General features: G+C 57.9%; 1 protein-coding gene across 4 annotated transcripts in view; it reads right to left on the bottom strand.

The window, feature by feature from the left end:
- The window catches only part of CEMIP (cell migration inducing hyaluronidase 1), a 129067-nt gene extending 104582 nt beyond the window's left edge, over positions 1-24485 (bottom strand). For 2 of the 4 annotated variants that reach the window (XM_078449086.2, XM_078449088.2), the window contains exon 1: positions 24229-24485. The gene's annotated coding sequence lies outside the window, so the exon portion shown is untranslated. Of the gene's footprint in view, positions 1-20971; positions 21168-24228 lie in introns of those variants that run through there. The other 2 variants (XM_078449087.2, XM_078449089.2) reach the window with 1 other exon arrangement.
- Between the last annotated feature and the right edge of the window lie 1676 nt (positions 24486-26161).

Below are 26161 nucleotides of genomic sequence, written 5' to 3'. Positions count from 1 at the left end.
GTATTTAACCAGCCACACGCTTCCCCCGATCGCTTCAGAGGCTGGCCTCACCGTATGAACTTTTCCCGGGTAAAGAAATATTCGTTTACGAGATTTTAAACAGCTACAGAGCCGGGCGTTAAATGGAGACACAGACACTGACTTAACTTCTCCCCTACTGCCGAGCATTTGGGAAGTTTCCAATTTTTCACGGTTATAACCATCGTTTACAAAGATTCTTATAAACGCGTGCTCGCACTCTTCCCCGATACGTTCTTTAAGATAAGGTCCCAGGAGTGAAATCCTCGCCTTTAATGCGGTGCCCGTTTCTCAGGCTTCTGCCGCACCGGATTCTCCCTCCAGCGTTACAGGAGGCCGCTCAGGCCCGCACGCGGCCGCAGCCCTGCACCGAAGAGGCGTCAGCGACTCACTCACTCGTGCACTGGCAATCCCCAGCGCTCCTACCTGTCATCCGGTCCCCTCATCACCGGGCACTTCTTCATGTCTCCTTGCGTTCCGGGACAGCAGTGCGTGCTGTAGCGCGATCAACATCGGCGGCAATTTTCAGCAAACTCTAATTCTTTCTACTTGAAGGCCTCCGAGCGCCTTACTGGTTTCCTCACACGGACCCTCCAGCCTCCCCCCGTGTCCCTTCACTTCAGCCCGACGCCTCTTAGGTCGCGGAGTTGGTCTTCTCTCGAAGGGAGCTCCGACTACCTTCCCTTCCGTTTCCGGTAGCCACGTCCTGCGTCGTTCCTTCTCCAGCTCTTCAGGGCCACGGCTCCTTCCTTCTTTCCTGCCGCGTGACATTTCCACGGGCCTGGGTTTGTTTTGCTCTGTTTTCCGGCGTATTCCTCTTTGATGATGCCACGCCATCCCGGCTCGCTAATCGTCACCGCGTGGCCCAGGTAGACGCCTGGGACCCCACCACCGTCTCTAGGCTGCTCGTGGACCTGAGTTGGGACACAGGCGGGCTGGTGTCCCCAGCCCCCTGGTGGGACAGTGAGAGGCAGCTGGGCTCTGACCGACAGTTGCTGTTGACCGAAGCATCTGGCCTAGAGACTGCTCCACACTCGGTCTTCGGTCGGCCTGAAGCGGAGGCTCCGGGCGCGGAGGGTCCATGCGTGTGCTGGCCACCTTCCCACGTGGGTGCCATTAATGCCACCAAATGCCACTCGTCCTCGGGGCTCAGGGGACTCCAGCAGAGTCTGCCTTTTCCAGGTGTTTCCCCTTTGGTCTGAGGAGGGACTTATGGGCTTTGATAGACTGTACTGACTTCCCCAAACCCACACCGCTTTCTCGGGAAGGAGTCACCATCTAGTCCTTGGTGACACCTTAGCATTTGGGTCCATGTATACTATTTTCAGTAGAACATCTTGACGTAGATGATAAATGGATGATACCATTTGGGCACAGAGATGATAGGCAGCTGATACATTGCCTGTTGCCCGGGGAACCCCCTCCCCGCCCCAAACCTGCAATGCCGGGGGGCCTCCCTCTTCATCACCGTGTGGTGAACTAAACTACCCACGTTTCTGGTCACAGTGATTGACCTGAAATGAGCATGTGATTCAAACTAGGGCAGTTAGAGGCTTCCCCGGGGTCGTCTTCTCCTATGTGGAGCTCAGGGAACAGGGTCTCGCCAGGAGGGTCTCGGGGATCCCGGCCGCCAGCCTGCCTCCTGCGTCCATCTGCCTCGGAGCGTCAGCCACCACCCTCATAAGCCACGTAGCCACCGGCCACGGCGTGATCGTAGGTCTCCCCACTGAGCCTTCCTTTGCCCATCTGTAAAACCAGGAGAAAAATGCCTCGCCCCGGTCTACGGACCTCAAGGAGCTAATCAGAGTGACAGAAGGTGGGTATCGAAGGGTTTTACAAATCGCCCACGAGGTACTAGACAGACGATGATAGGCCCGACTTGGCAACGGGCTGCGGTACGTCGAGAACGGAGATACGAAGAAAGAGGGATGGTCAGCTGGATACTGCCCTGATCACCCTCAATCGTCACACCATGTTATTACAGCAGGCACCTGAGGTCCAGAGGCACCCCCCAGAGGCCCCCCCCAGAGTTCACCTGCCTATGACACACAGAGACACAATCTCAGTGACATGGCAACCATCACAGAAGTAAGACCATCCCTGGCGGATCTCCGCAACATTAGCACAACAGCAAGACACCGACAGAAGCTGAACTGACAGAATGTGTTAAGCGAAGGCCCCCGGCGTTGGGGCAGGACCCTCACGGCCATCAGACTTCTCGTCCCTGGTCTGCATCTCACTCGTCCCTCGCCAAGGCTCTTCGCACCTCTACGCCCGTTCCAAGCAAGGCAGCCCGTGACCTAACCCTCTCCCCAGAACCCCCGGGGCTCGCGTTTCTGATGATCACTTGGTGTCCATCATCAACCCACCTCTACAGGCTACTTTCGTGTTATAAGCCGAGGCCCTTCCATTTCAAACAGACACCCCGGAGCTTAGGCCTCCACGTGGCTATGATCTCAGCCTGAAGGGAGTGGGGACTAATGTCATTCTTGAGGGAGTGCCCATTAAAGCCCGAAGCACATTCTCAAGACTATTCTTAAAGGTGGCAAATTTTTATCCTTCTTAGGGGTGATTCCCGGAAATGCCGGCGGTCACGTGAAAAGACGGTCCGACAGTATAACGTGGAGGGACAGGGAGCGGTGTGACCCTACAGCTTACACAGTAACTCTCTTCTGGGACCTAGAAGGCAGCTCTAAAGAGCTTTTCAAAGTGTCCCAAGCAGCTGTCTATGAGCACAGTTAATGTCACCCCCGTCCCGTCCCCACCCCCACGGGAGGCAGAGAGAACACGGGCTTTCGTGGAGACGCCGTAAATACATGATCCAACAGAGACTTTCACTCCTGTTTGCCCTTCCTGGTTCCTGGAAGAAAACTGCTCTCTAGGGCATGGTCATGGTCAATTAGCAGTTAAGTGCATATACAATGAAGAATGTTCTGTTAACCAGCATTTGACTTTTTTTTTTTTTTTTTTTTTCAAGAAATTCAATATTGGGAGATTTCCTTTTATAGCAACTGGCTTACGAAAAGTATGGGTTCGTGGCTCAAAATTGGTTCTGTGATAAAAAGTGGGGGAGAAAAGACCTCTGATAGCTCAAACAACGGCCCTTTGTACCCCAAATCAAAGCAATCAAGACACTAACAAATGAAATACGAGACACAGAGATCAAGCTTTTCCCCAGGAAGTCCAACATTGGAGATTTCGAGGCGGTACGTTGAATGAAGGCCGACCATTTGAATTTCGCTCCCGGCCCACGGTCGAGATTTGTTTGCATAGCCCTTGTAAATTTGTTTTAGGGCTGTAGCTGTACCAGAACTCTAAGCTGCAGGAATTTTTGCCTGGCTTTACGTTTGTACATATTGAAATAACATAATAATAAAGGTAACTGAAGTCAACACTGGACATCCCTGAGAATGTTTCCCCTTGAAAGCGGCCTGCAGCTCATTCGGACCAGGGCGACACGGCTCCAGACTCACTGACCGCACCGTAACCGCCAGAGGAGAGGCAGGCCCAGCTCGCTGGCAAACGGGCTCTTCAAACACCAAAGTCGGGGCTGGGCCAGGACCGCACGGGGAGAGCCTGGCTCACGAGGCCACTGAAACTTGAAAAGAAGGTCTGCTTGTTTGCAAGTCTTTGTAAATATTGTCCCGGGCCGGGCAGGAAGAGGCAGGTTTTAGAAACACCCATAACCCTCTTCCTCTGTGTGTAGCTCTTGCTCGGGACCTGACTCACAGAATTAGCCTGCTTTGGCAGCCCTGTTGGGCAATGAGGCAGGACAGGTCCTCCCTGGCTGATGTGGTCTCCAAGCTGCTCATGTCGCCAGCGCACAGAGCTGTTGTTTGGCCCGCCTCTCCCGCCTTCCTGAGCTTGGGGAGCCGGAAAGCAGGGTGGTGTCCGCGCAGAAATTGGGGTCCTCGAGCTGCCCACGCACACCAACAGCAAACGTGCCATTCTAGGCACCGCGACCCTCGGCCCCCGCACGACGGGCCCCTCACCCTGGTTCCGCAAATTCAGGCCTGGCCCACCTCCCACGTTGGACGGGAGTTAAAACGTTTCCAAAAACAATGAAAGCAACCAACCTCTATCTATCCCCCGTGGCCCCTTTGCTTGTCACCTGGCCCGGGTATGAGGACAAGAACTCACCCAGGGGCGGGTCTGGGGCTCGCCCCCCACCTTTCACAGCCAGGCCGCCTGCACCGGGCCAGGGCGGCGAGGCCAGAACCGCGGACCCCCTGTGAGGGGAGACGCGGAGTGGACGCAGGGCCACAGGGACAGCTCAGGCCCCAACGCAGGACTCACCCCCTGACCCGGGGCTCTGGAAACATCCGTGGAGAGTGACGGCGTCTGGAAGCTGTTCCACATGAGGCGTGTACCCTGCACAGTCACCAGTGGCTTTCTCCTTCCTGCCGTGACCACGAGGGGCTCCGAGCCGGCCGGAAGCTTGGCCCTCCGTGGAAGGAGGGAGAGCCCAACAGCGGTCCCTATCCGAGAAGATGCAACCCCTGCCCACGAGGCACTCTTCAGGTGGGAAGGGAGGACGCACCTCACCTCTCCTCTCCATCACCCTGATCTGCGACCCACGAACGGCCCTGTCTTACCACTGACCTCCTTAGGATTTCAAGGTCTGCTAACATGGTGACAAAGTCAAAGTCCTATCATCCCAAGGGGATGAACCTTTACCTGATGGGCCCAGGTGCACGGTCACAAAACACCCAGAGAGAACACAGGAGGCGGTGGGCGGCCTCACCGACTGCTCCGTGGGTACCCAGAAAGGGCATCTCTCTGGGGCGGACGCAACCCAGGGCCTCTGACTACAGAGCTATTGCTCTCCCGACCGCGTCCCGACCCGGGCGTGTGAACGTGCTAGAAACCTTCCGGGACAGGTACCCAACCCACAGATTTATGTCGGCCATTCAAAGATGCAGAGAAAAGCAGCAGGAACCGACCCCGAATTGCAGGAAAGTGATGTCACCGCTCCCGCCAGCCCACGCCCGACGGTCATTATTTTAAAAGCGATGAGACCATCCATTAAAGCTGGCGCTGGAACCATGCCCCTGTCAACATCCGGGTGCGTGGGCAGGGCCCAGGGCCCAGCCTCTGGGGGCTGCATTGCTGGCATTGTGGGTGAGGGCTGGGGCCCGGGCCACTGGGACCTGCCTGCCCACGCCTGGCCGAGGACAAGAGCACCGGGAAGCCAGAAAGGGGCCACAGGGCTTCCTTCAGGCTCTGGAACCCGCCCTACAACAGCTGAAGGCCTGAGCCAGCCTTCAGGACAGGCAGCCCAAATTCTGTGCGGCGTGGCCCCTGCCTCCCGGGTCCCCCCGTTCTTGGGGGCCTCCCTGTCCCGTTTCTGCACTCGCATGGGCAACGCATGCCAAGGAAGTTAACTGATGGCTGGGATGCCCGCTGAGATTCACCCGAGCACCAGGGGCCCGCAGACTTGGATTGTGACCACCAACCAATGCGATGTGTCACCGCCATCCAAGTACGTTCAAGTGCGGCAACGCTCCCGAGTAAGCAATTCTCTCAAAGGTGGGTGTGCCGGATGGACCCCCGACATGGCCCCGCGCCCCTCACCCTGCCCTCGTCTCCCCCGGCCTCGCTTTGCCGGAAGGACGGAGCAGATCTGTGCGCGCCCTCCCCCGTCTCATCAGTCACCTCGAGAACACACCCAGGTTAATCTGCTGGATGATGAGACACATGCTCCGGTCACCCTCGTCCCCTCAGTAGAAAGTCAGCCCGAGCCAAAAATGCGGGTGGGGACATCCTCGACCAGCCAGCCTCTGATGAGTCTGAAACTGAACAGACACAGGAGCAAGCCGGCACCAGCCGAGCCTGTCCAGACCGGCCGAGCCAGCGGGCCCGCCCATCGAACAACAGTACGTGGTTCCTGTCCTAAAGCACTGGCTGGGGGTACTGTGTTACACAGCACTAGCTTACTGATACACTGGGGAAAGAGGGTCAAGGAACTCTTCCCAGGGAAGGGGCGGGCGCCTGGGCAGGGTCAGGAAGGGCGAACAGTAGTCTGACAGATGTTTGGGCAGAGAAAAGAGCATTTGCAACCGGAAGGTGGTGAAAAGCAGCATTGTATCAGCAGGACCCAGACAAGCTCTGGAATGTTCTTAACGTCTAAAATGAAGGGGAAAAACAGGTGGACGAGAAGCCGGAGAGACAGGTGTGGCCCAGGCCCCGGGGGGTCCCCAAGCCTCTCGGCCAGCAGTTTTTCTTTACGACCGGTTTCCGGAAAGTTCAAAGAAGGGGTCAAGTACACCGCGCACCGAGATGTTTCAAATGCGACCGGTGAGGTTTCCGAACGTACGGTTTGTGAAGCCTCAAGAGTGTGACTATAACATGTATTTGATGAAAAATAAAGCCTGGAATTAGGAAGAAGCCCTAAAGCACGATGATATGAAAGTCAAGGTTTCCCCAGGATTTTAGTAAAGAGAAATGCCAGCGGCTTAAAAGGAGCTGCCCCAACGGGGCGCCCGGCTGGCTGAGTCGGCGGGCCTTGTGCCTCCTGATCTCAGGCTCGTGAGTTTGAGCCACAAGTTGGGTGTGGAGCCTACTTTAAAAAAAAGAAAAAAAAAACTATTTATAATCTAAAATTTTTTTCAGGGCGCCTGGGTGGCTCAGGAGGTTAAGCATCCGACTTCGGCTCAGGTCATGATCTCACGGGTCGTGGGTTCGAGCCCCGCGTCGGGCTCTGTGCCGACAGCCCGGAGCCTGGAGCCTGCTTCCGATTCTGGGTCTCCCTCTCTCTCTGCCCCTCCCCCGCTCACACGCTGTCTGTCTGTCTCTCTCTCTCTCTCTCTCTCTCTCTCTCTCTCTCAGAAATAAAAAGAGTTGCCCCAAGCAGTGGGGAGTATCTGACCTGTGAGAAAACATGGACAAGCCAACCGCAGTCGATTGTTATTCATTCATTCATTCACTCACTCATTCATTCCAGAAAGGTAGCAGACACTGACCCTGTCGGATCCCACAATACGTCCTGAGGCTCTGTGAATAAGAAGACAGGAGTCCCCCCTGGGGACCCCCTCCGGCACTCCCAGCCGGCGCCCCCAGACATCCAGCCTCACCGCACCGCGTAACTCCCGCGGTCTGCAGTGATGAAGGCCTCTGGGAACCCAGGGGTGGTGACGTGATTTTGGCTGCCCCTTCTTCGTGAACAAAACTTGGCATAAACTCCCGTCTCCCAGGAGAGCCCGCACACGGCGCCCAGAATTACGACGTCCCCGGGACCGGGACTCCCTAGTCCGGCCCACGAGTGGGAGCCCCCAGAGGTGGTCTCCCTGAGGCCTGGACTCGTGGTCTCTGGAGGGAGGAGCCAGGAAGCCCCTCTCCCCATCCAGGGCTACCCGAGGAGGCTGGCCGGAGAGGGCACGGCGGCTGGCAGCCCAGCGTGCCACCGGATCGATCCTGTTTGGCCAAGCTCTCGGTCTCCACGGGGCCTTGGGGACACAGCCAGGCCCGGTCCACAGAGGAGGGGTCTCTGAGGTGCGCCCAGATGGCCAGATCAAACGTGTGGCTCAATTCCTACCACGCCAGCCCCGTTGCCTTCCCGCGTCTTCCACACTGCCGACTGGACCCCGGGAGAACTTCTGCCGGCAGCACAGATCGACAGATAAAGAAAGGGAAGCTGGCTCCATACCTGCTGTCTGGGCCACAGGTTCGTAAATGGGGGGGGGGGGGGGGCACCCGAGGGAGAGTGTTTCTTTGCAGCGTGAACTGAAATAAATTCCAGACAGGTCGAGGAGCGTACGGGTCCGTCCACAGGACCACCAGAAAGCCCTGGAACTGCACACGGAGAGACGAAACCGGGAGGTAAACAGACCAAACGTAGGGTTGGACTACACGGGGGTATTTCACATACTTCACAAAATAACCAAAAAGGAAGACAGGCAGCGAGAGCTTCACAGGTGTACAAAGAGGTCGGGTACGCTGATAAGAAAGATCGGGGCGCGTGGGGGGCCCAGTCGGTTGGGCGTCCGACTTCGGCTCAGGTCACGATCTCGCGGTCCGTGAGTTCGAGCCCCGCGTCGGGCTCCGTGCCGACGGCTCGGAGCCTGGAACCTGCTGTGGATTCTGTGTCTCCCTCTCTCTCTGCCCCTCCCCTGCTCGTGCTCTGTCTCAAAAATCAATAAACTTAAAAAAAAAATTTAAAAACAAAAAAAAGACAGAAAGATAGAAACACCCCACCGGATAGGCATAACACCAACAGGAGGTTCCTAAAAGAGACAAGTAACTAGTTAGACAGACATACGGATGGTCTCAGACTTCACTAAAATCTGAGAAATACAAAAAAATCATCAGGTGTGATTTTTACCTATTAAAATGATCTTTGGGGCGCCTGGGGGGCTCAGCTGGTTAAGCATCTGACTCTGGATTTCAGCTCAGGTCGGGATCTCACGGTTTGTGAGAAGGAGCCCCACACCGAGTTCCGTGCCAACAGCCTGGAGCCTGCGTGGGATTCTCTCTCTCCTTCTCTCTCTGCCCCTCCCCCACTTGCTCTCTCTCTAAAATAAACAAACTGTAGGGGCGCCTGGGTGGCTCAGTCGGTTGAGCGGCCGACTTCGGCTCAGGTCATGATCTCGCGGTCCGTGAGTTCAAGCCCCGCGTCGGGCTCTGTGCTGACCGCTCGGAGCCTGGAGCCTGTTTCAGATTCTGTGTCTCCCTCTCTCTCTGACCCTCCTTGCCCCCCCCCCCCCCCGCCCCGTTCATGCTCTGTCTCTGTCTCAAAAATAAATACATGTTAAAAAAAAATTAAAAAAAAAAATAAAATAAACAAACTTTAAAATGACCTTTGAAGTTTTATCTCTTGCTGGTGAAAAGTGCGGGGGGCCCTATTAATCTGGATAAATCTCTAGAGGCCACGTGGATGAAGAACCACAAAAGTGTCCACATACCTTGACCCCCTTAATTTCGGCCTCAGGAAGGTCTCTCCCGGACATCACTCAGAAGTTGGTAGAAACCTCGACACGAAAACGATCGACTTTTTTTCAAAGAGTGAAAATTTAGAAATGAATCGGATGTCCTTTTACAGGCATCCAAATGAGGGTTGTAAAATCAGAGGCGAGGACGTTTAACTTGCTTGCGTGCGGGGTAAAATTCTGTCCTCAGTACGTAAACATACACACGGCAATGACAACACAAAACACACACAAAAAACTAGAAACAACAGTCACCAAAATTCTTACCGTGACTGTCTTACGTGGGGGAACTGGGGCTTTTTGTTTTTGTCTTTTCTCTACTTTCCAAGGGGTAAGGGGATAGAGTTCCATGGTTACGTTACTTCCGTCACACGCGCACTGCCCACGCCTGGCAGGGCCCCCGGGACGCTGTAGACATCACAGGAGGTGTCGGGGAGCACTGGAGAGTGACGGCGTGTGTCCCCAGCACACAGAGCACATGCGGTGATCTCAGGCTGTACTCGGACAGGTTTCATACCCTCCATTCAGTAACCCGGGCCCGTCATCGCCTGCCCTGCTCAGCGATGACAGCCACAGGCTGCACCCCTGTAAGGGCGTCCCCCATCCTAAAGTTTTCTCTGTCCCCACGCTTGTCTTCGTCTATACACGCGGGCCGCGTATAGAGCTCTTCTAACGGACAATATCGCCCCGTCTCGCTTTGTCCCAAGGGCCCTTCTCCGCCAACACACAAGTTCTCGCTGTGATTCCTAGGGCTCAGAGGAAGCGTGAAGTCCCCTTGGGGATCCCGGGGTTCTGGCTTCTGTGCCCCCTCCGTGCCTCGTACAGACACAGAACGGGCGTACTACGCCCACTTACTCCCGTGGCTCCCCCAACCTCAAATTATAAGGTGGGAGAATGAAGGACTGGGTCGCGGATGCTTCGTGTCTGGGGCAGAGCGGTTGCTGGATCAAGTGGCCCAGCAAATGCAGCTGCTCATGTTTTTACTGACTCACCTGGCCCTCGCTCAAAGCTTCAGGCCCCGGTATCTTTGTCGGTAAATAGGTCACGCTGATAAATGCTTCGGTGGCTTATCACGCACTTAAGTAGGACACAGGGCACTCACCGAAAATCTTGTGACAAGAGCATTTCATCCAGAATGCCTTCAGTCTGCTCATTCATTTCCTGGCGGCCTCCTTTTGCCTCCATCTGGGGTTTCAAGTTCTCAATCAGAGCCATCCAGGGGGAGAAACGGACCCGCTGACGGACGCATCAGCGGTACGCAATCCCACCACGGTCCTGTCCGCTTACAAAGCGCTCCTCGGGACTAAGTGCCGTTAGCGGAGAGAAGCTAACCCGAATCTCCGTTTCAAATCCTTGCTAATCTCTTTATGGAAATACTTGCTGGTACAAACTGTGTAGGGTTGCGATAGCAAATTGCAAAATGGGACGGAAACAATTCTGTACCTTATCCCCGGCGAGAGAGAACCGCTAAATACCCCTGCGCGTCGAAAAGGAATTGACTTTTAGGAAGCAGCAGGCATAGAAACCACCAATTTGGAAGCTCACTCTTACCTCGTGCGAGGTTGTAAGGGACACGCTTCTGGCTGAGGTCTGTGCGGGACGGCGAGCCGCGGCCCTCGGTCAGGAGCGAAGGAGGGCCGCTGGGCCCTCTGCTCAAACCCAAGACGCATCCCAGCTCAGAAGAACAAAGACGGAAATGCGACAGTGTCCCCCAGAGGCACCTGGGCCGTGCTACGGACTCTGCTCCCCTCTCACAGTCCGTGCCACATGCCGCTTATCAGTGCATTGAGAAGAATTTCGGGAATAAAAACACATCGACTTTGTTTAACGCAGCTTATCTGTGCCAAACTTATTTGACTTCAGCCTGCCTGTTAACGGCCAAGGAAGTCATGCTCCTGAGGAATGCACATTAGGAAAGGCTCCTCTAGGCTTGGGTTTCCAAACCGTAATCGGTGATAAGTTATTCCTTTCTTTTAACTATATTTTTAAATATTTTTTAATGTTTATTTCTTTTTGAGAGAGAGAGAGAGAGAGAGCAGGGGAGGAGCAGAGAGAGAGGGAGACACAGAATCCGAGGCAGGCTCGAACTCACAAACCACGAGATCATGACCTGAGCCGAAGTCGGACGCTTAACTGACTGAGCCACCCAGGAGCCCAAGATTCATTCATTCATTCATTCATTCAAAGACAGAACACAAGCGGGGGACGGGCAGAGAGAGGAGACACAGAATCTGAAGCAGGCTCCAGGCTCTGAGCTGTCAGCACAGAGCCTGACGGGGCTCGAACTCACAAACCACGAGACCATGACCTGAGCCGAAGTCGGACGCTTAAGCGACTGAGCCACCCAGGCGCCCCAACGTTTATTTATTTTTAGGAGAGACGGACAGAGCACGAGTGGGGGAGGGGCAGAGAGAGAGGGAGACACAGAATCCAAAGCAGGCACAGAGCTGGACACGGGGCTCGATCTCATGAATGGTGAGATGGTAACCTGAGCCGAAGATGCTTAATGGACTGAGTCACCCCGGCGCCCGGTGATAAGTTGTTCTAATCTCGCGGGTGTCCTACCCGTGGGAGAGCCAGCTCTGAGGGCCAGAGCTCCACCGGTGAGCCACGACAGCTACCCTTTCCTTTGGGTCGCAGACAAACCCCAAGGCTAACGCCCGGCAAGGGGCCGTCGGCAAAGGCTGGCAAAGGCCCTTCCCCCTGGTGACAGGTGAGTAAGGAGCTTTCAGGATGTCGGCTTTACATACCCAACCCGCTGTCACGCCGCTGATGGCTCCGCGGTCTGGAGAACAGAGGTGGAAAGCCATCCCCCACGAAGACACGATGGCCTGCCAGGTCATACGGTCACAGCGACTGTGTCAACCCAGGCGGCCGTCAAAACCACGGCCCCACACGCCTGCTCGCGGGACACCCCGAGCCAGGGCATGGAGACCCTGGGAAGTCTGCTCTGGGCACCTTTGAAACTTTGCATTGTCGTCAGAAGTGGGAAAACTGCTAACCCGTTTCCCTGTTCTGCTTCCCGTGAGGCTGGTTCAGGCCCGGGGCCAGGCGAGACGGCCTCGTCGGGAAGCCGGGTCGTGCAGGGCACGCCGTGCGACCCCGAGAAGTCGCCCGATCCCCCGGTTTCCTCACCCGTAAGCGGGAGAAGAAACCAAGTCAACGCTCACTCTCGGGGCCCTGCTGCACGACGTGAGGGAGGGACCGTGCAGCAGGCAGAGGGCAGGTGCGAGCGAGAGCCTGTCCTCGCCAACAGTGCTCACCCGTCCACGCGTGCTAAGCACCGGCTCGGTTCTGGAGAAGCCACGTGAGGAACTAGACCCCGCTCCTGGTCCCATAGGCCACAGGGCCGGGGGTCCCCCGCGACGTGGCCTGTCCGTCTGCAGCGGCCTCGGGGGCGCCCCGGGCCGTCAGAGGGGGCCGCTAACCTCCGACAAAGTGTTTCAAGTTTGCAAACTCGCCCGGAAGTCACAGGTTTGCCTTCTTTGCTCGAAATGACTGCTGATTCAACTGAGGAGCTGACAAATGGGGAGATTCGCCATTTGAACGCCTGCTCTGTCCCGGGCCGCAGCCCCGAGAGCCTTGCAGGTGCTACGTGACCACTAGCTCCTTTATGTTATTCTCAGAAAAAACACAGTCATCCCGCTTTGGGGGATGGAGCGCCAACTAGGGCACAGAGAGGTGCGGTAACTTGTCCAAAGTCACACGGCAAGTCAGCGAGGGAGGCAGATTTGCGGCCAGGTGTGTGGGGTTCCCATGCCCCTTTTCCAGTTTTTTACATCAGCTCTAATGTTGTAGAAACCCAAGAAAATACAAACTAAGGAGCCTTGTAAAATGGCGAGGAAGGAACACGGCAAACAGTTTATTCTGTGGAGGGGAGTTTTCCCTAAAGCACTTGTCCATATTTCTCTCTGGTCATCTGGTTAGGCTCCTCTTGGAGATGCTGGTGATCTGGACCTCAACTTATGTGTCTGTTGAGTGGGCAGAACTCAGTACAGCTCTGGGCACCCGGGCGACCCTCAGGGGACGTTTGTGGGTGGATGTCGTTCCCTGAAATTCCCTGAATGCCTAATTACAAACGCCGGGCAGAGAGGAGAGGAAGCCACGGGAAGGTGGCCCCTGGGCCTCTGCAGGCCACACAGCAGAGGATCTGCTTCATGCAGGGCAGAACCGGAGAAGCATTTCCACGCTGCCCACTCTGTCCCTTCCCAAGGTGAGCCCCTCACAGACGCTCTGTTCCCGTGCCCCACCTGCTGCAGGCCAGCCCTCAAGGCAGTTAGGGATTTGCCCCAGAATCTGTGAAGAATTAGGAAGGCGCTTCCGGAGATCAGCACGAAGGCCAAAGGACAGAGGCCCGTACCCTCCTGACCCCACACTGAGGCTGCACAGGGAGCAGGGGATACATCAGTCTAGAAGGGCTCGGGGTCACGAGCCTCCGAAACTTTCCCTCAGAGGCTCGGAGCTCTGCCTGCAGAGGGACCGGGCCTCGTGTTGTCAGAGACTCGGGCCGCCAATCCCCGAAACGTCTCCAACGTGATGCTCTCCCTCCTGCCCTCCACCCCCCATTGGCCGGGTTCCAATAGTTCCCCTTGGGCGGCCGAGGCCTCCTTCTTGCCCTTGCTGGGCCCTGCCAGCCACACTCCCCAGGGAGAGCGGGCGTCCTGGAGTGCACCTCCTGCTAAGAATACCACCCTCAGGACTGACGGACGCAAACCCAACCCAAACCACCTGCCACCAGGAGCAAGGGTCTAACGTCCCCCTCGTCCAAGTCACCACGGTTGGAGGCCAGACTCCCCGACTCAGCTGTGAAGGACCAACCCCCCTGCCCCCACCCTTACGATCTCGTTTCCAGGAACTCCTAGACCTTCCCCCAGACTCCTGTTTCCTGGATTCTCTGAACTTAGCTCAGACTATTCCTTCCTTCCGAAACCTTCTTCCTCTGCCCAGGAGACCGTACTCCCCTTCAAGAGCCAACCACACACTTCCTTCGCCCCGGCCTCTTGCCTGCTGGTCGGTTTCCCCCGCGGGTTACGCATCATCAATCTGTACCATGTCGTTCACGCCTCGCTTCCAGCACAGACCACAGGTCGCTGAATGTCTGTCCGTCTGTCTCCCCGGCTAGACCATGAGCTCCTCCAGCACAGGGAGGTACGACGGAGCCATGTCTGAATCCCAGCTGGCCATCAAGAATCGGGGCATCCACCGTGAGTGCTGTGGAGTTGAAATTAACTCTCCAGCTGCTTTCGTGTGAGTTACACTATCTATCCCCAGAAACATGCTCTCTCAAAATTCAAAAACTCAAGCAACATCGGTCACCACTCAGAGAGAGGGCGTCTGGACTCACACAGACGCGGGCCCCAGTTCCAACTCCATCAGCTGCCAATGTCCCTGCGGTGTGGCACCGTGGTTCAAGGCTCCTGAGTGACCGCGGGGGGGCCTCACGGAGTCCTCTCCATCCGACGCCTTGCTCGGGGCTGTCGGACGATCAAGTGATTGCATGCTGCCTGAAACCGGTAAATGCTCCGTAAGGCCGGGTTATCCATAATAATGACGAGAATGACCACAGGGCCACCCCAGTGCAGACCCTACCCCGGCTGGTCGGGCTCTGGTTTCGTTGAATTCGCATCAGATCTATTCCGCCCGGAAATGTGTGCCCTTGGGGGCTGGGGCTCAGATGCAGAACTCATGCCTTCGTGTATTTAATAAATGTTTTGTGCCTACTATGTGCTAGGCCTTGGGAATAAACAGAACACGACAGTCTCTGTGTCCGAGCCCGGGGGGGAGGGGGGCCTGTCCCGAATGAAGAAATGCCTCTTTCTTGGGCTGAGATGAGGCCCTTTGTGCATCGTGGGAGGCAGATCCCAGCCTCCTGCCCAGAATGGCCTCCAGCGGGCCGTGTGCAGATCTGACGCTCACCACTCAGGGTGGACTCTCCCGTCTCTGTTCCCCCGACCTTGGGGAGGTGATGTCCTCACGCAACCCAGCAGAGCAGAGGCTCACGTTTGTGCTTATTAAGCAAGATTCAATCAAAGCATCATCCTTTTTTTTAAATATGTTAAAAATAGTCTCTTATTTAAAGTAACTGTATATGGGGATGTTCAAAGTAAAAATGAACTTCACTACATGGTCATTCTCAGAAAATCCCAGGAAATGTTTATGTGTTACCATTTGTAACAACATTACCCAACGATCTTAAAATTCAAAACAGACTCAAGCTCTTTCTCCGCCACCTGGCGCATGCATAGACACAGCCCACAATTTTGTGGTCAGAGGAATCTCTGAGCCTCTCCAAAGGGGTGAACCAGACAGACACCGTGGAGAGGGTTGTGCCTTCTTATTTTTTAAAAATCATTTAAATGAGGACAAATTCTTGCATAGGGAAGTTCCAAAGCCAAAACCCGACAGCTGCTTTCTCTTTTGCTACCGGGAACTGAATTGAGAAATCTCATGAGCTCGGTCCCTTCTGAAGAAGTCATGGATGCAGGGACACGTCGGCCCAGAAGAAGCTGTAAAACATTCTGGCATCGACCACTGCAAATTCGTTCCCTGCTCTGAAAACGAAGGGAAGCCGGGTTCGGGTCACGGGGAAAGCTGACAAGAACTCACCCTCCTCCCCACTTCCCCCTGGCAGGGCTCCGCCCCCTCTCCCCTGGCAGCGCTCCGCCCCCTTCCCCCTGGCAGGGCTCCGCCCCCTTTCCCCTGGCAGGGCTCCGCCCCCTCTCCCCTGGCAGCGCTCCGCCCCTTTCCCCTGGCAGGGCTCCGCCCCCTCTCCCCCCTCCCCTAGCAGCGCTCCGCCCCTTTCCCCTGGCAGGGCTCCGCCCCCTCTCCCCTAGCAGCGCTCCGCCCCTTTCCCCTGGCAGGGCTCCACCCCCTCTCCCCTGGCAGCGCTCCGCCCCTTTCCCCTGGCAGGGCTCCGCCCCCTCTCCCCTGGCAGCGCTCCGCCCCTTTCCCCTGGCAGGGCTCCGCCCCCTCTCCCCTCTCCCCTAGCAGCGCTCCGCCCCTTTCCCCTGGCAGGGCTCCGCCCCCTCTCCCCTCTCCCCTAGCAGCGCTCCGCCCCTTTCCCCTGGCAGCGCTCCGCCCCCTTTCCCCTGGCAGCGCTCCGCCCCTTTCCCCTGGCAGCGCTCCGCCCCTTTCCCCTGGCAGGGCTCCGCCCCCTCTCCCCTAGCAGCGCTCCGCCCCTTTCCCCTGGCAGGGCTCCACCCCCTCTCCCCTGGCAGCGCTCCGCCCCTTTCCCCTGGCAGCGCTCCGCCCCTTTCCCCTGGCAGGGCTCCGCCCCCTTTCCCCTGGCAGCGCTCCGCCCCTTTCCCCTGGCAGGGCTCCGCCCCAAACCACATCAACAGTTGGGTTAACAGCCTGAGGGGAGGCACCGTCAGCGTCCCCAAAACCTTGTGTGCCTGGTCCTGGGCGCCGACCCCTACCTACCCAGGCGGGGATAACGGCAGAGCCAGCTCCTACGGCAAGGTCACCAGCGCGCCCCAACCAGGATGAGCCCGGGGGAGCGCTGACCGGGGTGACCCTGAGGCCGAGGCCAGCGTGCAAGATTTAAAAGAGCGCCGAAAAACTCAGACTTTAATCCAGACAACATTGCAAATGCCCCATTTCACAAATCGAAATTCCTGCAGCAAATCCATAGCGAACCAACTATCACGACTTTAAATAAAGACAGGGTCAGCGCGACTGAGTTTTCCCTTTTGCCTCCAGGGCCTGTATTGACTTAGGCTGTAGCGGTGCTCAGGCGGGCGCACGGGTCGGTGAAGTGTGGCGCGGCCACAGCCGGGAAGAGAAAGAACCAAACCGCGCTCGTGGCTCAGCAACGTCGGGGGGGGGGGGGGGGGGCACAACCTTTTGCTGAGTAACACGGAAATGGATCTGAAACATATGGATTAAGTTCCTCCGAAAATAAACACGACTTTGAAAGGAAAGGAAAGGAAAAAGTACTTAGCCGCTATGTTTGAGGTTTTCCTGAGCCCAAACCTTTGGAAAATTAGCATATGACCAAATTACTCAGGGCAACACAGCTTTGAAACAGGCTTGTCATAAAACCACCAGTTTGCTTAATAACGTTTTCTTTTTTTAAACGGTTTGCCCAAATCTGCTCCCCTCCTCACTCCTCTTGAGGCTCCTTCCTGTTATTCTTTAGGGGAAGGAGAAAGCTTTGCACACCCGCTGTCAGCCTGGGGGGTTCTGGAGACCCAGGAACTGGGAGACTCGATGGGGCTGAGCTGGGAATAACTGCTCCCACCACACAGCAGGGACAAGAGCCTGGGAAGAAGGCAGGCGGCTGACGTACTCGACCAGAGCTGGGCGGATGCCCAGATGCCATCCTCTACCAGCTCTGTACCCTCGGGCACCTGTGCCCTCATCACACACCAGCAGGCACCACTGCCCACCCCCCGCCCCCCACCCAGGGGAGAGGACAGAGTCAGGCATGGCCTCTGCATCTGGTGGACAGCTCAGGATCCCCGCGGGCCGCCCCCAGATGGTCCCATGGGATCTAGGGAACCAGGGTCTTTGGTCACCGATGCCAAGAGGTCAGGGTGACATAGGAGCCAGCCGACATCCAGCCCCTAGCAAGCGGGGACAGGCTAAAACCTCACGGTTTGGGAGTCAAGGCCAAAGTTCAGGGTGTTCCAGGTCTGGACGTGGACGTGAGGCCAGATGCCCCAGATGCTGGTCGCCCACGGGCACCGCAGCCCTCCCCGACACTGCCCGGTTCGGCGGGTTGCTGGTCTGGCAGGCAAGCCCGGGGGCAAGTGCAGATGTCCACCCAGAGGGAAACGTCCCCTGCCACTTTCCTCTGCGGGCTCATCACATAGCCAGCGGGGCTTTCCGGAGCTGGAGGTACCCTTTAAACTCTCGGCACTGACCATGCCTCACCCTGATCACCTGGCATCAGTCATATGATTCCGGCTTTAGAGCTGGAAGGGGTTCTTCGGATCCCATCGGCGAGGGCAGGGTTCTCTCTGGGTCCCCCCCACCCCCCATTCAGAGCGTGGACCTCCTCCTTTGGGGCAGCTCTGTAAGAAGCACGCAGGGGCCGCAGCTTGACCTGGAACCTTCCACCTCACCCCAGGCCAGCAGAACTTACCCATTTCTATACTTCTGACTTACAGTCCCGTTCAAACCCCATTTTCAAAAACGTCCCACATTCAGATGTGGCTACCTCGGTGAGAAGGGGCGCAAGATCCTGGATGTTCCAGGTCGTATACCCTGGAAATAAGCTATGTTTTCCTTCTTGCCAGCTTTTCTAGAATCCGAAGAATGGACAAGATTGACGGACAAGGTTGAAAATAAGAAGTCCATTTTCTGTGAGAAGCCCTGTCTTCACCTCCTGTGCCCGCTACAGCTTGAGTTTTCTTTTTTTCTTTAATGTTTATTTATTTTTGAGAGAGAGAGACAGAGCACGAGCAGGGGAGGGGCAGAGAGAGAGGGAGACACAGAATCGGAAGCAGGCTCCAGGCTCCGAGCTGTCAGCACAGAGCCGGACGCGGGGCTCGAACTCACGGACTGTGAGATCATGACCTGAGCTGAAGTCGGACGCTTAAGTGACTGAGCCCCCCAGGCGCCCCACAGCTTGAGTTTTCTGAGCCAGCCCCTGTCACAGATCCTTACCCCTGGCAACCCACACACCCCATAGTTGTTAGATAGTCACATGCAGGAAAATACTGGCTTCGTTTCATTAAAAATTGTTGACACAGAACCCCGCGAGACATCCAGAATATTAAGATGTAGCCAGACAAACCACAATCATAGCAAGATGACATTATTAAATAGGATGGCCAAAAGCAAAATGCAATGATCCAGGACAGAGGTGTTCAAACCGTGCTCCTTGGAACCCACAGAGCCCTGTGGAACCCCTCGGGGGCCCCAAGATAAAAGCCCACTCCCAGCCACAGCCCCTTTTTACCTGATTTGTAAATCAGAGTTAGTAAGATTTTGTTGGGGAAAAAAACGTACGGTTAGTCATTTACAGTCACTAGTCTACGAGACTAAAGGCACCGAACGACTCTCTCTTCTGCCGGGTACAGCCCCAGGTCTGGGCAGGTAAGGGGCGCTGTGCCCGTGAGAGGCTGAAGGTGGTCAGAGGCCCAAGCCTGCCTGTGCTTCTGGATCTTTCCCCGCGGCCTTTTCTCTATGTGGAACGCCTTCTGAACTCCCCTCCCCAAACCTCACCTTCGCCTCTTGGGAAAATTCCTATAAATTTCTGCTAGTCCTTCCAGATGCACGGTATGGCCCCTTCTCAGGGAAGCTTCTAGAATGTCTCCCAGCTTCACCTGCCCTCAGCAGGCCCCCCGCCCACCACCCCTCCTGACCCGTGTGTCTCAGCCCCCATCACACCCGCCTGGAGACTTCTGGCTTAGGTGTCCGCTCCCCCAGCGAGGCGGGCAGCTTGGAGGGCAGGGCCCACGGATGACCTCTGCCTCCCCGGTGGCTAACACAGGGCCCGCGTGTAGAGACGATCAAAAGCGCCTTGGGCTGACCCGCATCCCTGGGAGGAGCCGCTCATCCCCACAGGGAGGGGGCCTGAGGAACATAATTGAGGCTTAAATGTCATTTTTAGGTTCAAAACGCAGTTGTGATTTAGAGTCAAGGGAAGTCATCTAAATGTAAACACGCCTTCTCTGTGTCTGGAACCAGAGGGAGAGGAGACCCCCCGAGTGATCTCTTAATTCCAGCAAAATTACACTCAGCAAAATTACACCAAGCAAAGACGGATTGCCATTTGCACAACGGTCCCGCACTTAAAAGTGACTCGGCTCAGAGCGCTGGAAAATTTATTATGACGAGGGACAAGGGATTCAAGATATTTAGTCGACCGATAAGACGGTTTAGAAGCAACGATAATCACCTCCAAGAATGTGAGGGGTCGGTATAAGGTCACCAGGGGGACACAGGCCAGCTGGACCGCAGGTGCTCAGACACCAGAAACCCACAAGGCACAGCCGTAAGTGCCGAGGTCGAGGACAGGAAGGTGTGGGTGTCCCCACTGGCACCCCACAGGGGGCTCCGTGGACCAGCGCAGACTCTCAGCCCCCCACCCACCCAGACTGGCCAATGGGAGCGAGCTTCCTAACCCGGTCCCGAGACTCGTTGGCCTATCCAAGTCTCAGTCCTGCATCCATCCTGCCTCAGAAGCAGAAGACTCGAAGATAACACCCCAGCCATCTGCCGGTGCCACGAGGAGCCAGACTGTCCAGAGCTGGCGACCTGCTCGGAGTGAGTACGGGGCCGGGGGACGGCTGTGCTCGCCAGGGCTCCCTCACCCGCAGGGGGTGGGCTCGCTGAGCCCACGAGCCTGGAGAGGGGCCCTGGAAAAGCAGCAGGGTGGGGAAGGGTGTTTCCTGGCCCTGAGGGAGCCGAGCGGAGAGCAAATGTATATTTGATGACATTTCTCTGCAGGCAGTCTCCCTTCTGAAGAGCCAGGTTTGAACAAAGCCTGGCACCAGAGCAGACGGAGGACAGGAGGACAGGGAAGGAGCGGGAGACCCACCAGAGGGGCTAGGATGGCCCCTGGAGGGAGCGAGCGGGGCCGGGGGGCGGGGGCAGAGGCACAGAGACGAATCCCGTGAGAGCCACCACAGTCCTACCCCCTCTAACACAGTTTCCGTGTGTCGGGCTCTTGGGGAAGGAGGCTCAGAGCCCAGGTGAACACTGTGAAAAAGGCACTCAGCACTGAGAAGGGCCCCTCTGTGCCCACTACCCCTCCTAACGCTCTCTTGAGCCACAGCTACAAACGCAGGATGCACTCGCTCTACAGACGGTGCCGCCCTGCAGACACCACAGAAGGGGGCCACTCAAGCAGCGGGGTTCAAGGGCCGTAGGCGCCCCTCTCAGCCTGCTTCCCCCCCCCCCCCCCCCCCCCGAATGCCGCTCTTGCCATCAGACCGGTCTGTCCCGGAGACTCAGCCCCTGCTGTTGCGCACAGAGTGCCACGGGGCCCGCGGAGACCCCCTCTCCCTCCTACACCTGTTCCTCCCCTCGTTGGCCCCGCATTCCAAGAATGTTCTGTAGTTCAGTCGTCTTCCTACCAGAAAGCTGCGCGCTGGGGACCGGGACCTGCAGGGGAGTCCAGAGAAGACAGCCAGCCCTTCGAGGTCAACTGGGGTTCAGCCTCCTGCTCCATTCACATCGCCGCATCGCCGGGCAGGCGACAATGACCGAGAGACTCCCAGCATCTGTGGACTGCATCCTTGAGCTTAGAGGCAGGGAGCTAAAGAGTCTTCTGATCTGCTGAGGAAAATAAATAAATAAATAAATAAATAAATAAATAAATAAATAAATAAAACTAATAGACAGGAAATCTAGGGGGACTAGAATGTGAAACTGGCAGAAACACACACGCACACACACACACACACACATTCTGGGGGAAAAACTCTAACTGTGAGATTGGGCCCGTTATAATTCCATTATCCAAACTTCCCGCTCTCAGTGACACATACCAGGCAGAACCCCCACGTGCAGCGCTGTGTCCTGGGCAGTATGTCACAGCCCCCGGCAGGGCTCCACCAGGAAGGGGTGTGCTTCCTGCCAGGTCGCGAGCGCTCGCGGGCTTCCTAGACCAGGCGCTGCCCCGGGGAAGCGACCCTCGCTCCATCCTGCACAATCCAGAAGTGGGGGCCGTGGAAGCCACTCCCCCGGCAAGACCCAAGAGAACTCCCTGCCCCCCACCAGCAGGACAAGGAGGCCCCCTGGAGGTCCCGCCTTCTTCGGGAGAAGGATCAGGGAGAAATAATCCTTCAACCCAGGGAGCTATGACAGTATTTTGAAAACGACTCACTTTGTCTTTCTTCCAAGCGTACAGGTGAGAAACACAGGCGGCTGACTCGTCTCACAAAAATTCTTCCATTTAGCTTTCAGTGAGATTTTTGTTGGCACTGGGATCAGCTTCGACACGGGCATGACTTTTGTCAACCAGTTCTCCAACAGGAACATTAAGCAGGGTTTGGATCTGTGTCAAACGATGGCAGGTTAGCAGAGAGAGAGAGAGAGAGAGAGAGAGAGAGAGAGAGAGAGAGACAGCAGAGGGCAGAGGGCTGGTGATTCAAAACAAATGCACAACTGCCTTTAAAATGCACCTGTAACCACCACCAACTTAAGAGCTTTCTCTGTGCTCAGCTAGGGGCTAAATGCTTTTACACTTAGTTCTCATCAGCAATTCTGCAAGAGAGACTGTGTGGTCCCATGTGACAGACGAGGAAACAGGCACAGAGCTTAAGTGACTGTCACAAAATTACACATGCTGCCTCAAAAAAAAAAAAAAAAAAAAGGTGCCTGATTCTTTTTCCTCCCCACGGACCTCCATCGGTCACAACCGGTAGCCAACCTTGGAAATTTCTTACGATTTTCAAGTAAAGGCAGACACACACTTCTGCACAGGTGCACATATACAAAAGGAACACACAGAGCCAGTGCCGTTTCTCATCAGAGAAAGGAGATGTTTAATTTGCACAGATATGAACCCCTACAGGTTCTCTCCTCCCTGTTTCCAAGCAACCAACTTGAAAAATCATCAACTGGGCTCCAGAGGAACCTTTAGAAGCTTCCTTACGAGTGCCATGCACCCTGCAGAAAACCATCAGGATCAGAAGTGAGTACAGTTGCGTTCCCAAATGCATCTGGACACATTCTCTAGAACTTGCTCTGGCCGGAGTCTCCTGCATTCCGTCCCTGTGACTCTGAAACTAATGTATCTTCCCAAGATCAAATTTACTAAATAACTTAATGGGATGTAGCAAGACCCTATGCCGTGCACAGAAAGCGGGCTGGGCGGTTCCTAATTAGGTCTGGCATTGTCTCACTGCCTCAGTCGGATGCTCGGGCGTCACACATTTATGACACCTCTGAGGGACCTCAAGAGGTCCTTTGTGAGTGCCGCAAAAAGAGCCAGGGACGCCCTGTCCCCCAACACCATACCAGAGGTCCCGGACAGAGTTCACCTGCAGGCTGATCTAGGTCCCAGTCACAAGCCCTGGCTCCCTCCCGAGTGGCTCCTGCCGCCTCGGGACAGGATACAGAGGGCTCTCAAAACCTAGCTGTCCCTCTCCTCCCTCCTGTCGCCCCAACGCCTGGAGTCTGGGAGGACGCACCTTCCCGAGACCCAGGGCCGCACACCCGGAGTGGAGGAAGTGGCTGGGAGCTGTCCATGGTGGCGCCGCGCCTGGGCACGCAAAGCCGCGGGTCTCCAGCCCCGGGGCGCGCCCGGCATCCCTCTCCAGACCGCTGGAATGGAGACTCGCTCCCAGGCTCACCATCTCCGGGATGGGGCTGCAGCCAGGCGCTGGCTCACACATCAAAAGATTAGCTTCAAAACAGAGTTCTCACCTGTGGGCAACGCTGGCTGCGCGGAGCGAGACTCAGGACCTCAAAGCCGGCTGCTGGAGGCGCGCCTGGACGGCCGCCGTGCTGGACGCTTGGGGACCGGCGGCGGCGGTCTCTGAGAGCTGAGAGTCTGCGGCTGACGACCTCGGGCGCACTGGGCGCCTTTCTCCAGGGCACATGCGTGCCGCCGGGTCCACTCCAGAAGGTCTCTGGCCCTGGTTCCCGGAGCGGCGAGCCGGAGACGTGGCCGCAGCCCTGGCTTGCGCTCTGCCAGGTCCCTGCCTTTCCTCCCAACCTAAGGTAACCTTTTCTGGAGCCGACGTCCCGTGCCAGGCACCACCAAACCCTCTCCCGGCAACGCCGGGTTTGGAGTCTCAGTCTAAACATCAACAGGGGCCGTCAACTTCTTTTCACATCCAGTCGCCTCCCGCGCCAGCGCGACGCGGGGAGCCCAGCGCGATCCGGGGGTGCGGGAGCCAGAGGCGGCGGGAGGCGGAGGGGGGCCCAGGAGGAAGAGCGCGCGGGGCCGAGCCGCAGGGCGCAACGTGGCCAGGCGCACACGCGCTAGAGCGGCCGGACCGGCGACCCGACCCTCGGACCGGTCCCTCGCCCGCCAGCCACCGTCCCGGGCGCAAGACTCAGCCACTGAGGAGGGAACGCTACGGAAAGCAAGAGCACCCCCCCCCCCCCCCGCCCCGCGCTGGGTGCGCTCCGTGGACGCCGGCGCCCCCGGCACCTGCTGCTTGCACAGATCACACGGTCTCGGTGAAATCTCACACAGGACAGTGACAGGGGCGCGTGCCCATCAACGGACGCTCGGACGGACGGACACACAGACAGACAGACAGAGGCGCACCGCAGAGCAGCGAGCGGGCGGGCCGACCGAAGCCACAGACGGGCGACGTTTTCCCGCGACCCTGCCCCCGCTCCGAGCTCGGGGCGCCCGCGCTCCCGGCCCTCTTACCTCCGGGTCCGCGGCGGCGACGGCGGCGGCGGCACGCCTCCCGGGCCGGGAGCGCGGCGGCAGGGGCGGTGCGGCGGCCCCAGCCCAGGGCCCCCGCGCGCTCCGGGGACGTGCGCCGGCGGAGGGGCGGCTGTGCCGGAGAAGCGAAGGGCTCCGCGCCCGGCCGGCCGCGCTCTGTCCCGGACGCCCCGCGCTTCCCGCGCCCGCCAGTCCGGCCCCACCGGCCGCGCCGCGCTCCGCTCCCCGGCGCCCCGGCCAGAGCGGCGGCTTTTATAGCGCGCGGCGGCTTCCCTGCGCCGCGCCGGCCGGGCTGGCTCCGCCCCGGGGCCCCAGGCGCCCGCCCCCGGCCGACCGCCCCTCGGCGAGGTGGGGCGGGGACCCCGGGCGGGCTCTGGCGGCCGCTCCGGGAGGCGCAGACCCGAGCCCGCCGCCGCCGCCGCCGCCGCCGCCGCCGCCGGGGGAGGGCGCCAGAGCCCGGGGCGCCGAGGGCCGGCCGCTCGGGGGGTGGGGGCGTGGGGGTCGGGGCGGGCGGGCGGGCGACTACCGACCCCGCGAGGCGGCGGGCGAGCACGTCCTGCGTGCGCCCGAGCGGCCGCGGGGTGGGGGCGGGGCTGGTGAGTCGCTGGCTCTTCTGCGGGTTTAACTTCTAAAAGCGTGGCCTTGGAGAGGGATCCTGGGATAGGGACCCGGTGTTTGCAAGCGGAGTCAGACGCGCCAGGCCGTGTGGCTGCGCGCACAGCTGGGGATCAGTTTCCTCGCCAGCAAATGGGTTCCGTGAGGCTTCCTCGCGGCCCTCCTGGGGTTTCACCGGGGGCGCGGGAGCGCGGGTACCCCGCACGTAGTAGGTGCTCAGCGAGTTCGAATCCTTCCGGTGTCCAGACCAAGGCCCTCCAGGGTCAAAGCCAGCAGGGAGGGCTGCTGCAGCTTCTCCCCTGCCCGAGGGAGCACTACAAGTAGAAAGAGCCCGGGCCGCACCCCCCCCCCCCCCCCCCCGGGGCACCTGGAGTCATCTCTCAATTCTGCCACGAACTTACTTGCGGTGTGACCCGGGGTCACCTGCCCCCCCTCTCCGGGTCTCTGCGTGTTTGTTGTTTGTAAAACGAGGGCCTTGGCGCCAGTCCTCCGTCCCTTCCACTCTTCTGGCGCTTACAACTCGCCCCTTCCACCCGGCTGACCGGCCTCCTCCTAGAAGATGCACCTGCCCTGTGAGGGCCACAGCTGTGCTGGGAAGGTCCTCGTGCTAAGGCAGCAGTCGCCAGCCCCGTGAATCTGCCGCCGGGCTCTGAGGCCGAGCTGTAGGCAGAAGCTGCCGGCGTCCGCCCGCTGGGCTGGGGCAGAAACGCCGGTTCCCTGGCCAAAGCAGGGAAGTCCTGCACTCCTCTCCAGGCCTTTCCCACAAGGCTGGTCTTGACCCTCACCGGGGCCCCTAACCAATTCTCAGCCCTTCCTTGACTTCTTGAAAGGTAGGGAGCTGGGTCTTATGGTGGGCACCTGTCCCCCACCTCTCCTTTCCAGCGAATGTAGACGGAACCCACCCTTGTCCCCTCCTCCTCATATCATAATCTCTGGTTGCTTTCCTTTCCCAAGGGGGACCCCCCCACCCCGGATGCCAGGACCCACAAACATTTGAACGATGCCGAGCATCTGGCCTAAGCAGAGAAAGGTCGGCTTCCAACCAGTCTCGCTGGGAGCAAGCAGAGAGCTACGGGGGAGACTTTGCTTCTCTCCCATCAGCAGAGAGCAGACCTGAGGCCTGCAGGGCATATGCTCTTGGCTGAGAGGTCTGCTCCCCAGGCACCGAGACACAAAACAGTGCAGGCAGACTGCTGTCTGGTGATGGGCCCTGAGAATTACTTAGTCACGTTTGCTCGAAGCACAGAAACGCCCAGCACATTCCTCTGGTGTCCAGCTTTACTTTATCACAGACCAGGGC

Source organism: Panthera onca, chromosome B3 (genome assembly GCF_046562875.1).
Source record: "Panthera onca isolate mPanOnc1 chromosome B3, mPanOnc1 haplotype 2, whole genome shotgun sequence".
Taxonomy (NCBI): domain Eukaryota; kingdom Metazoa; phylum Chordata; class Mammalia; order Carnivora; family Felidae; genus Panthera; species Panthera onca.
This window is presented reverse-complemented; position numbering and strand designations above follow the sequence as displayed.